Raw genomic sequence first — 12,550 nt, forward strand, 5'->3', positions numbered from 1 at the left:
AATTACAGCATGATTGTGTGGAAAAATGTGGGTCTATTCAAATTTCTCAGGGGCTATAGACAGCTGGTTCCTTTTAATTCTTACAACAGCATGTGTTCTGTAACAGCTGGAGATGCATTTTTCTATTCAGCCTCATTTGATGGATTGATTATGAGGCAGGTGATCAGCAGTTTCTAAACTGTAATCCAAACTCTGCCACTAACTTGCTGTTATCCTTGGGCAAACCACTTACGGTCTGATCCAGCTAAAGTATTTAAATATGTAAAGAGTGACCTAGGTAGAATATAGACATTTGTGTCCAGAAGTGCAGTTTTGAAATCCGTTAATTGTGTCTAGCTTTAGAAAAATCCCAGTACAGAAATTATAAGGGATTTTTTTTATATATAAGTTCTAGAGATAATTATTCATAGTTTATTGGCAGTCTTCAATTTTTTTTCTCATACTGAAGGATGATCACTAGACAAAAAAACAAAAAAAAAACCCCCCAAACCAAACCTGGACTTGCTGAAATACCAATCCCATTGAACTCTTGAATTCTAACACTCCAATAGGACAAAAAAAACCCAAAAACCAAACCAACAAAAAAAAAATGCTGGAACAATGCAGTGATACTATTAACTTCTATTGAAATATGATTGCAGAAGAAACCTATTTTAAGCCATTTTTATCCATAATGACATCTCTCTTCTGCCTGAGGGAATGGACATGCATATCTTCCTTTCCTTTCCCTTCCCTCCCCTCTCCAAAAAAGCAAAGGCATGCCCTATCCATCAGATTATAGACTTACTGAAAATAATTCAAGGTCTTCAATCCACAGAGCAAGAAAAATTGAATAGGATTAGAACTTAACAGTTTTTCTTTTTAATGATAACCTCAGACTCTCTTCTTTGACACTAAAAATTGCATATTTATCTTATTCAATGACTACTTAATATCAAAAGCCTGAATATAGTCATCAAAACCTAATATCTCTTCTTCCCAGTGCATGCTTGAATCACTTTAGCTACTAAATCACATTATCTCAGTTCTAGTAAGTATTGATTTTTTTCCTAATTTTTATACTGAGAATATATTTTACAGAAAAGGAAAATACTATCTTCCTGTTCTTCCTCCATCATGGAAAATGAGAGCTGGAACCTATGCTGGCTAAAGAAGACAATGAACTGGATGTTTCTCACTACATATTGTAAAGGAAGCCTGGGAGCTGAGCAACATAGCATGTAGCTGCAAGTTTATAACCCTAGCAGTGCAATCCAGAGATCTGTTTCACAGGAATAAAGTTGTGTGTTGCATCGTTTATCTTCTAGAGAGAAAAGTCATTTAGGGAGAGGTCTAAAAATCCCTCAAAAATATACAAGTATCATTTATTTTACATTTATGAGCACAGAGAAAACAAAATAGTTCACAAAACTAAGAAAAGATGTGAACAAAGGAAAACAACAACAACAACAACAAAAATCATAGTGGCTGCCACCCAAAGGCCTAAATGCTTCAGGGTATGATGTTGCTATATCTTTTTTACAATGTTACCTTAGAGGTGTTGCCATTTCAGCAGGGCTGAACATGTTGATGCCTATGTTATCCTGAAATCAGTTAGGATTTAAAAAAGTAAGTATCAGTACGTTCATATTCCATTGAGACCATAATCCAGTATATGTGTTCAGCCAACAGGGTACACCTAAATCACAGAAAGGAACCAATCAAGGGTAAGATATAACAGCCAAAGACATTTTCTGCATAAAATTCAGCTGCAGAGGAGCAGGTGATACTGCTCACTAAAATATAAAACTTGCTTCAGCAACTGTCCAGAAGACAGTAGACTTAGTTGAAAGGTTATTTCAATGGAAAGGATTTCAAACATAGTTGAGGGAAGCAGAGGTGGAAGTGAAAGCTGACTAGTCCTGCTGTGGGAGCAGTACAAGACTGCAAAAGCTTAAAGGAAGATGAATCTTCTGTAAAGACCAGGGAGACAAATACTTACTGTGGAAAAGGGAGGCCTTTGTCCTTCCCTCTGCACTGGCATTTTGCATTCCAAGGGGACTTTCTACAACTACTAAGTAGTATGTGCCACATTGCCACCTTAACCTAGTTTTTATACAGGTCTCCAGCCCCCATCAGACATTTAAACCTCTTAGCTAAACATGGTGAAGTCACAAAGTGAATGTTTTACCTTGAAGCCTAATAAAGCCTAATACTGTCACTACATTCCCAAAAGTATTCAGATTGTTCTCTTTCACCTAAGACAATGCTTCCTGCTGAATAAAAGTCATGAGTGTTTTGGGTTTTGGGTTTTTTTTTGTTGTTGTTTGTTTGTTTGTTTTTTTGTTTGCTTGCTTGACGTCCCAGGAGGCAACATCCTTGCTTAGAATTTAACTTTGTGTTAGAAACTAAGAATGAACACCTTTACCCACAAAGTCTGCACTAAGAAAAGCTTTGGGACATTTGATGCTCAATGTTACCCTAGTATCATGTTTTGTTGTTACCTAAAGTTAACCAGCATATGTGTGTGTATATGTATCTATATATAGATATACATAACCCAAGGATTTTTGGTAAAATTATGTTGGCAATGATAATTACTAGAGCAATACAATTAAAGTAAATGTTTTCTTTGTTACTTTGCAAAGCTACATAGTTGCTTTGCATTGGTTTTTAGTGGTTTGAGTTTTGTTTTTTTTTTTTAATTTTCACAATTAACAAAAATGATACTTGTTCTTTTAATGAGTGTCTTTTCAAGTCTCCACAGAACTCATCAATTACATCAATATCATTTGCTACTGATGTAAGGCAAACCTTTATGACTGACATATTGACTACGTTTGTTTGAAGCTGAATTGTAATGATCATGATGCTTATGAAGTTCTGTACAAACAACGTATCCTTGGATGTGTTGAACACAGTTGCTTTCCAGAAAGAAAAATAACGACTACCATCACACCATGGCCTCAGGAAGCTCCATAGAATTGTATTTTTGGTCTTTACATCTTTCTAGTTCTTTACTGACTACAGAAAGTTTACCTTCATACACACTCCTGAGCACCTAGGTTGATACAATTATGTGTGAACAGGTAGTTCATGTTCATGAAAACTCAGTGATATTTTCTTGAAACAGTCCTCTAAACAAAATGGTTTGGAAACTGTCTTCTAAAAGAAAGAAATGGAATGCAAGGAACTCCTACTATCATTCCTTTGAATGAAGTTATGTCCTGATTCAGCTTTGTGTTTCTAGTTAAAGTATGCATGCCTTCCAAATAATTTAGAGAAAATATTTTTCTCTCAGATGTTCAGAATTTGTACTCACAATATTTTCTGTTTGACATTTGGGTGGCTAGCCCAAGTTTAGTCAATAGGTATTCCCTATCACCTTATCTATTTATCCCTTTAAACTGAAAATCAAGAAAGCCAAAGCATCTTGCAGCATTAAACATGTGCATGAAGTTATTGCATTTAAATCAATATATATAAAAAAAAAACCAAACAACAATGTCTTAACAAAATTTGTTGGCCAAGTTTCAAACTGAAAAGGCTTTTCAGGTTTGAGTTCTAAATCCATTAGGATAGTTCTAAAATATTTAGGAAAATTAATGGTGACAATCATGCAAAGAGAATTGTACTTCATTAGTAGTCTAATACCACTATTTGGAACATGAAATTAATTTTGCCAACAGTTCCATAACTTAAATCTTCAGTCCCTGTCAAACTTTTAAAATATTATTTGTTATGAACAAAATAATTTAAAAAAATGTTTAAATGTGATTTTACAAAGAACAGTTTTCTTTGATTAGGATTTATATGTAGGCATAAAGAAGTTCAGATTAGTAATCTCTTTAGAGAAAATAATGATAATTTCTAATATGGTTTAAACGTTACTTTGAAATTATATGAAATATTTCTTGTATTACAACTGTCCTGAATTCTTCCTGTCAATCACATTTTTCTGCTTTTCAGATAAATAGATAGATACCGCCATTCTTTTATATAAAAATCTACAGAAACATTTAGCAAAACAGACAGGTTGACTAAGCAGATTAAATAGTGACACTTTCTACATAGAAACAGCTATCAAATTTACAGAGCAAACTAAATGAAAAAGTGGAAATAAATTTTTTATCCCTGAATTTTTGAAGGGCTACTAACTCTAAATAACACAGAGTGCAACCAGAAATCAAAACTCTTGATTCTAAAACGACTATATTTTGAAGTAGTGCATTAATATAATTTATAACTTTCACTCAGCATCATGAGAAGTTTCAAACAATATTTCCATAACTTTTCTTTAATAAATATTTAGCCCATAGTTACTTCCAAATCGAAAAAACATGATGCGGGTGTCACAGGCAAGACAGAATAATTAACGACTCGTAGTAGATTTGGGTAATGGTGTGTATTTAAGAACCAATAAGATTAGAGTTTTGTCCCCACTTATTTGTCTTGCATACTCACTCAATAGCCCACAGCATTGTGTTTGCTAGGTCTCAGCTTCCCTTCCCTGCAGGAAGGTTGCTATTGTGTAGGTATATTCAGTGCTACTGGTCACATTAGCCAAGGTCCCTGAGCACACCCTGATGTTCATCACCATATAGTGCTCTGATTTCTGAGATCTTCCCTCTGAGCCCATTTCTTGGGGTTTTTTGGAATCTTTCTTTTTTGGCCCCAAACCCCAGTTTTTCTAGTCTAAATAGCCAATGTACAGAAGCATAATGTGTGATCACATTCCTAATCGGTGCTCCAGGACATGCTGTTAACAGTTTAATCCAAGCGGTACCAACATTACAGCCAGCCTGTATCCATTTCAGCTGGCAAGTACAAGGTTTCTGCTTGAGAATTCAGAAATTCAGTTTTGGACGTTCAGTCACCCACAGATATGTAATCATCTGCTACCTGTTAGTATTCACAATTTAAGGTACTTCTTTGCCTACAACAGGGTAGAAGGAGAACTTCTGTCATATTCTTTCAATATTGAATCAAAGCACCAAACAGAACAGTCCTGAAGCAAAGTTTTGGGTGTAATTCTTTTTTTGATGACATGAATTTAACTCTTATTAATATTCCCTATAATACATACTGTTCACTTTCTGACATCACTATGCTAGTTAAAAACTTTTCTTAGTGAAGAGCTCTACATCACCTCTGAAAGCAGTAGCTAGGCTTCTGTAGAGTTTTGCTCTGAGTAAACTCAGTGGTTTGGGTTTTTTTGTTTGTTTGGTTGGTTGGGTATTTTACATGAAACAGAAAGTCTATTTCACACTCTACCATACTGTCAAGTGTTGCCAAAGAAGCAGTGGGAAGCCCTCTTACTATGAAGGCAAAAAAGGGAAGGTACTCAAAAATTTGAACAAATATCTGTTTTTGCAATGTTTGTTCAAAGCAAACAGATTCACTGAACCTCTTCAGATTGCACAGAGCTGTAAAAATTGATTTGTACATGAATAATTGATATATTTCTTTAGTTACTGAACAAATTATACAGATTATTTATTTACATTATATACTATCATTTTCTAGTCCTGGACATAAATGAGGTTAGTTCTTTGGCGTGACATCCTGGAATAGTATAATTAAACTTTTGGAGGGACCTCTTTAGTGCAACATTCTGCTCAAAGCAGGACCAGTTAGTTATGAGAGCAGACCAGGCTGCTCAGGGCTGTATCCATTCAGGTCTTGCAAACTTTGAGGACTGATACTGTAAAACTTCTCTGGGCTCCACTCCTTGACTGTCCTCACAGTTAAAATTTTATTTTTATGTTTAGCTTGCATTTCAGTTTACACCTGTCATCGCTCATCCTCTTGCCAAGCACTACTGTGAGAAGCCTGTCTCTTGTCTTCTTGAAACATCCCCATGAGCAGTGGATGATGCTGCAGGGCCTCCTTCAGGCATGTTTTCTCCAGGCTGGATGACACACACACACACACACACACACACCCCATAGCCTCTGCTCACTGAGCAAATGCTCCAGCTCTGACCTTCTTGGTGGCTTCAGCTGAATTCGCTCATTTGTAGTTGTCCATCTTGTATTGGGCAGCCCAAAATGGGGTACAGCAGCTAGAATGGGTCTGGCAAGTGCTGTGTAGAAAGGTGGGTGATCAATTCCCTTGATCTACTGGCCATGCTTCTGTTCACACAGCCTGGGAGGCTAATGACCTTTTCTGTGGCCAGGGCACACTGCCCCAGGCCCTTTTCCACAGGGCTACTCCTTAGCCAGGCCATCCCCAGACTGTTTTGCTGCAAGAAGGTCTTCCTTCTTGAGGCAGGACTTTGCATTTGTCCCTGTTGAAGTTTAAAAAGTTCCTTTCATTCTAAATAAGATCTAACTTAAAGGTGTCTAATTTTCCTTAAATCCACATATGCATACACCTTCTTTTGTATATCTATCTTGGATTAAGAGGCATGGAAACAGTGTCATAAAACCTTTCTATTCCTTATTATCATTTACTCAGTAGATGATCTGACTGAGTAAATGTGGGCTACCTTGCAGTATAATGCCTCTTACATTTACATAGTTTCATTCAGTGAATCTAAAGCTTTGGAAAGTATGTTCATAATCTACTGATATATTATTTCTAACATTAGGAAGGAAAAAAAGGTGAACTTTCTATCCAATATTTATTTATATCGTCAAACTTTCTTGCTTGGGCAGTATCATAATATTTTTTCTTCCTGGAGGTGTTTGCTGATGTTTGTATATAATCAAATGCTCAATGAGCTACTTACTAGTTTTTATTATTTCTATAGACAAGATGCTAAATTCACCAAATGGACAGAAGTAATTTTCATGGGCCTGAAGTTTTATATACAAATAGTCACAAAATCATACCCAAGTGATTTTGTCCTTCAAATTCACTGCAGGATGTATTGTTATTATATGATCTATGATCTGAATTCAGTTTCAAGTGTTCAAAAAAATTCAAAAAAGTATTTAAATAGTGATCTTGAAAACATGCAAGTGGAACATGCTTAGGCTTAAATATGTACTTAACTAAAATTTGAAGTAAAGATATTTTTTCTGTGATTCACTGCAGACAAAACAGTCCTAGTGACTCAGAACAAGAAAAGCAAAGAATAAGCTAGATATCAGTATAGTTCCACAAATCATTTTAATATGAATATTTGAATATAGACTATGGTAAAAAAATCTATTTTTAAAATATTTTAGTGAACATAATTGTATCAGTTTGCTGGAGTTTCCCAATTTTACAATTACTTTTCTTTCATTATTCCCAGAAAGACGTATTTCATAAATATAAGCAAATCTTTTTATATCTATATATGTAATATAGATATTATTAGTGGTGATATGCTTACTACTGAAGCTGAAAAAAAAACAATTCAGAACTATTTAAATAAATCTTTCTCCTCATTTCAGCTGGGATAGAGTTAATTTTCTTCCTAGTATTTGGTACAGTGCTGGGTTTTAGATTTAGTATGAGTATAATGTCGATAACACACTGTTGTTTCAGTCGTTTCTAAGTGGTGCTTACTCTAAATCAAAACCTTTTCAAATTTCCCATGCTCTGTCAACGAGCAGGTACACAAGAAGGTGGGATGAAGCAGAGCCGGGACAGCTGACCCGAACTAGCCAAAGGGATATTCCATACCATATAATATCATGCTTGGTGTATAAACTGGGGGCTGAGGGTAGCCAGGGCCTGCTGTCTGATGTTCAGGGACTGGCTGGGCATCCATCAGTGTGTGGTGAGCAATGTCATTGTGCATCACTTGGTATTTTTTTTGTTTTCTTTTGGGTTTTATTCCTGTCTCCCTTTCTCTCCTTTCCATTACAATTGTTGTTATTATAGTAGTATTATTAATAATTTTATTTCAATTATTACATTTTTCATATCACAAACCATGCATTTTATGTTTTTCTCAAGCCTCCTCCCCATCCTACTGCAGCAGGGGAGCAGGGAATGAGTGAGCATCTGCATTGAATTTAGTTGCCAGCTGGGGTTGAACCACAACAATCTTTAACATTTTCAACTTCTGAATGCTTAAAAAAATAATGCTTAAAAAATTATATTTTTTAAGAATAAAAATATTTGAAAAAAAATCATTTTTTTTCTACAAATTTTCTACATTCTTAGGATTTTAGCTTTTCTTTTTAAAAGCGCTTTTGTATCATTTGAAATGCTGCAATTGAAGCCCTTTGTATGAATTTTGGTGTTTTATAGATGCTTATGTTTCAGTGTTCATGACTACAATGCCATAAAAAAGAAATTTGAGTTGAAGAATAAAAATTCAATTATAATACATCCAGATGAAAATTATTATGAAGGTAAAGATATAGAAGCATATTCTTTAAAAGTAAACTGACTGAAATAATGACACAGATCTATTATTGGAACGTTTACCAGATTAATAATTGTTTTGCAGCAATAGCTTCATTGCAGGTAAGACTGAGATGGATTTCTAGATGAAGACACTGCTTAACATTTTTTTAATCAAAAAATATTTTTATCAGGGGTTTTGTTTGTTTTTATTTTAGCAGAAAACTTTGAGGCTAGAAGTTGGTCTGATTTAGTCTCTGTCCCATAAACTCCTAATTATGGATTTATATTAAAATACCTTATGAGAAATCTTAGTGGTAGCCTGTAGTGAAATTTTTAAATCTTCTGAATGTGCATTTCTTTATCTAAAAATGTCAGTTCTAATGAGAAAATTATTTCTCTGTTGCTTTGGGTCTTTGGCTTGAAACTGGGGAATCTGAGTCTAGGTGATTGAGGATTCTCAGAAACAAACAGCACAAACCAAAGAACACCATCTTATCTTCTCCATCTATTAACAACACATCTTTTTTTGTTATTTTAGGAGCAAAAGAAACCAAATTGTTATTGCCTTCAGACTGGATTGTTGTAATTTACTATTCATACATGTATTGAATAACGCCTTTTTGTACAGCAGTTCTATTCCTGTTTTTTATTTTGTTGTTGTTGTTGTTATTTCTGATCATTGACTTTGAGTTTTCAGGTTTGCATCGGTACAGATTCATGGTCAAACTATACTGGCATTTATGATTAGAACATTTTCTTTCATTAATATATCCATAGGAGGTCAAATCAAATGCAGGTGAAACTTAAGAGAACTATGGCTCTATTTTCCAGAGATACTCAAAGTAACAAAGTGTCTATAATTTTTAAGCACTCAGTGAAAGAGCCCTAAATTTAAGGATCCTAAATGTAAAAGCCCAAATATGAAACTTAGTTGCTATCTGGCCTATTTGTTTTACATGCAAGATGGATATTCACTACTGTGTTTTCAGTGATATATGCAAAACCCAGATCTATTTCAAAGATCTGTACTGTCACCTGTAGCCCCTTACATATCCAACACGTATACACATAATATAATAATTAAGAAAACAATAGAAAAAAATCAGCTAGAGTATAATCATCCATAATTGCAGACAGAAGACTATAAAAGCTAAAGTCAAATGAAAAAGTCATAATTTATCAATTAAAATTTCCTGAAAAAGTTTTTTTTAGTAATTCAGTAATTTATGAAATCAGAGGTGTAGTAGAATTTCGCTAAGGACTGATTCACTTAGTAGCTCTATCATCATGGACTTACCAAGGTAAAGTGCTTATAGCTCATAGGTTCTATTGCTTAGTAGGTAATTCAAACCTTTAAACACTAAAATGTACTGCTGTTTTCTTTCAGACATAAATTTAACCACAGAAGTGCTTTGCTCAGAGTTGTAGAGGAGTTTGACATGGTTTCACATCAAGGCAAAAGTCAGGGTGGAATGAAGAACGCATCTCATACAATATGAAATATTTACAGCCTCAGAGATTTTAACCTCATTTTATCAGTAATGCTTTTCTAATCAGAAAGAGGCACACATTTGTCACAGCAAGACTCCTAATTACATCTAGTGGTTCAAAAACTCAGCTTGAAAAGTAGAAACTAAAATGAGAGAAGACAGAAAAGAAGTAATGCCCTGTACAAAAATGTTGGTAGGAATCTGACTTGGCATTGTAATCTGCAATGTCCAGTATATTTCAGGTGAATGTCCAGATTAACTTCATTCATCTTTGTAAAGGAGACCAACACAGAAATCTCTGATCTCCTGAACAGCAGTTTCAGTTAGACTAATAGTTTCTTTATTATTTTTCTGAAAACTGAAGAAATGTCTCTGGCTTCATTGATGTCTAGCTTTGTAGTTTTCCATTCTATAAGTTCTCTTCTGATATTGAGGGATTTTATTATTTTTTTCTTTAACCTGTGCTTATTTTTAGAGTAACAGTTCTACTGTTAAAGTGTGACTAAGTGTAACTGTTAAAGTGTAAACTGCTTTTTACTTTGCATAAAATGGAAGGTCATTCAGTAAAAAAAATAAAATCCGTCTTTTATTTCATCATAAAACCCCAATACAATTCTTCTGAAAATGTTACATGCATTCCTACTGTTTCTGATCAGAAGACTGGAAGACCATTGAGGAGTCAGTGATTCATATAACAGTTGACCTGAGCAGAGCCAATTCCATGCTGTGCCAGACTGCACATACAGCCTGGCCTTCAGGCCTGTGTTGTCTTGCAAAAATCCTTTGACCACAGGAGAAATTTAGCCAATTCAGAGCAACGAAGGTACCTGGAGACAGCTCCCACTTGGCAGCTTCCAGCTACTGGCAATTACACCATTTGCACGACATTGATTTTATCTAAAAGTTCACATGTAAAGATCCTTTTTGTTTGACAGAATAAATAATGAATACAGTTGTTTTGTTTCAAGAAAATTGTATAATGACTCAAATGACCAAAATGGGCAAACCTTTCCATGAACATGGCATGGCATGCTGTGCCCTCATCGGAAGCCCATCTGATGCTGCACAGCTCAGCTTTCCCATCATCTTAAGGGTTATAAGATTATCTATGCTATCCTCTTCTTCTTTATAGTGATAGCTTTAATATATAGCATTTTACATGGTACTTTACAGAGTCTGAATGCCTTTCTTACCAGGATCACAGCAAAACAGCACCTCCTGGTACAGAACAGCAATACAGATAAACTCTTAATAAATTCTCATCAAAGCTAACAGACTGTCAATGGTTCAGACTGAGACAGTTCATAGCAAGGGTAACCATCTATATTTCTAAACCTACCACAAACAGATGCTTTGATCTTGATTTACATACTATAGTAAATATAAAACAATGCAATTTCTTTACTCATTTCTGTTGCTGCCAAGTACCATTTTTATAGGTTTGTGATTATGCACATAACATTAAAATTATTAAGAATGCAAACCTGAAGTTATAAACATTATAATTGTGTAAATGAAGCTTGCAAAACTTACATTTACACTCCCTTAATACTGTTGTAAAAGTAGAAATTAGTAAAGGAATGATCTCCAAAGTAAAGCAATGGAAACATTTACTGAAAATGTCAAAAATTATCTAACAATTATTTGTAACACTTTCCCAATAACATTTAGAACAACTGCATCGTAGGACAGTCTCACTGTTAGGTCTCTGAGGCTGGTTAGCCAATGGCAGTTGGCTCTGAAGATCTCTTTAAAAATCGGAATTTTCTCCAGCTGAAACTTCTTACTATAAATCTGGATGTAAGGTACGTGTGGCCAGTTTCCAATATCTTTATGATTAGTGTGTCTCATTTGCAGCTTCTGTGGCTGCAAACCCACCTAATCTATAGGAACCTGTACCTGTGAGGACCTGCACATAATTTAACCTTTTTCCAGTATAGGTCAAGGTGTCATGGATCAGATACAAGTAGTTTTTGGCTGGTAATACTCAACATAATCTACATGTGAAGCAGATCACAAGTGGTTAAGAATCTATTATAATTTCTTAATAAATATCATAATAAGCCTTAGTAATGTGATTGAATGCATCTACAAGATTGGATGTGTGTACAATATTGAACACGGACCTGAAATTAGACTTTCCAGTGCTAATGTTATTTTCAAACTATATCAGCATTCTGTAATAGGATACTTTCTTAGACTCAAAATCGGGGTACCCACATGCAAAGAGCTTATTAACACCGGCTTCTGGAAGTTCCTAACTGCCAAGACACTGGTTGTGATCATTTGATACATAGAGGATCATACTCTGATGCCCTTTCTGTGGCACTGCTATTTTCAATACAGCATAGCCTAAGCAGCCAGGTACAGATGAACTTTGATCAAAAACCCAAACAAGTATACTCTAGTGGAACATTGTATTTCAAGATTAGTATCTGCAGTCACTCAAGAATTTAAGGAACAGTTTTGGCAGCTGTGTGCATTCTTTCTATTTCAAGTCAGTCTTCTTGCTTTTTCATTCCCAGCGTATTTATTTATTTATCTATCTATTTATTTATTTATTTGCTAAATAAACATGACCTTAAAAAGGCCTTTCTTCCCTTAATGTATTCATGCAATATGTAAAAGATCTCTGGGATCTAGCTTTTCTATCAATGACTTTCTTCTGCAAAGAGATTAGACTTCTTTGCATTTCTTGGAACGTACCATGGCTGCTAGCATACTTTTATCTGCATCACTGATTTTAAACTCAGCTTTCCCAACATAGTCTTACAATTTACCTAGTTTAGAAT

This window comes from Falco biarmicus, chromosome 2 (assembly GCF_023638135.1).
Source record: "Falco biarmicus isolate bFalBia1 chromosome 2, bFalBia1.pri, whole genome shotgun sequence".
Classification (NCBI taxonomy): Eukaryota; Metazoa; Chordata; class Aves; order Falconiformes; family Falconidae; genus Falco; species Falco biarmicus.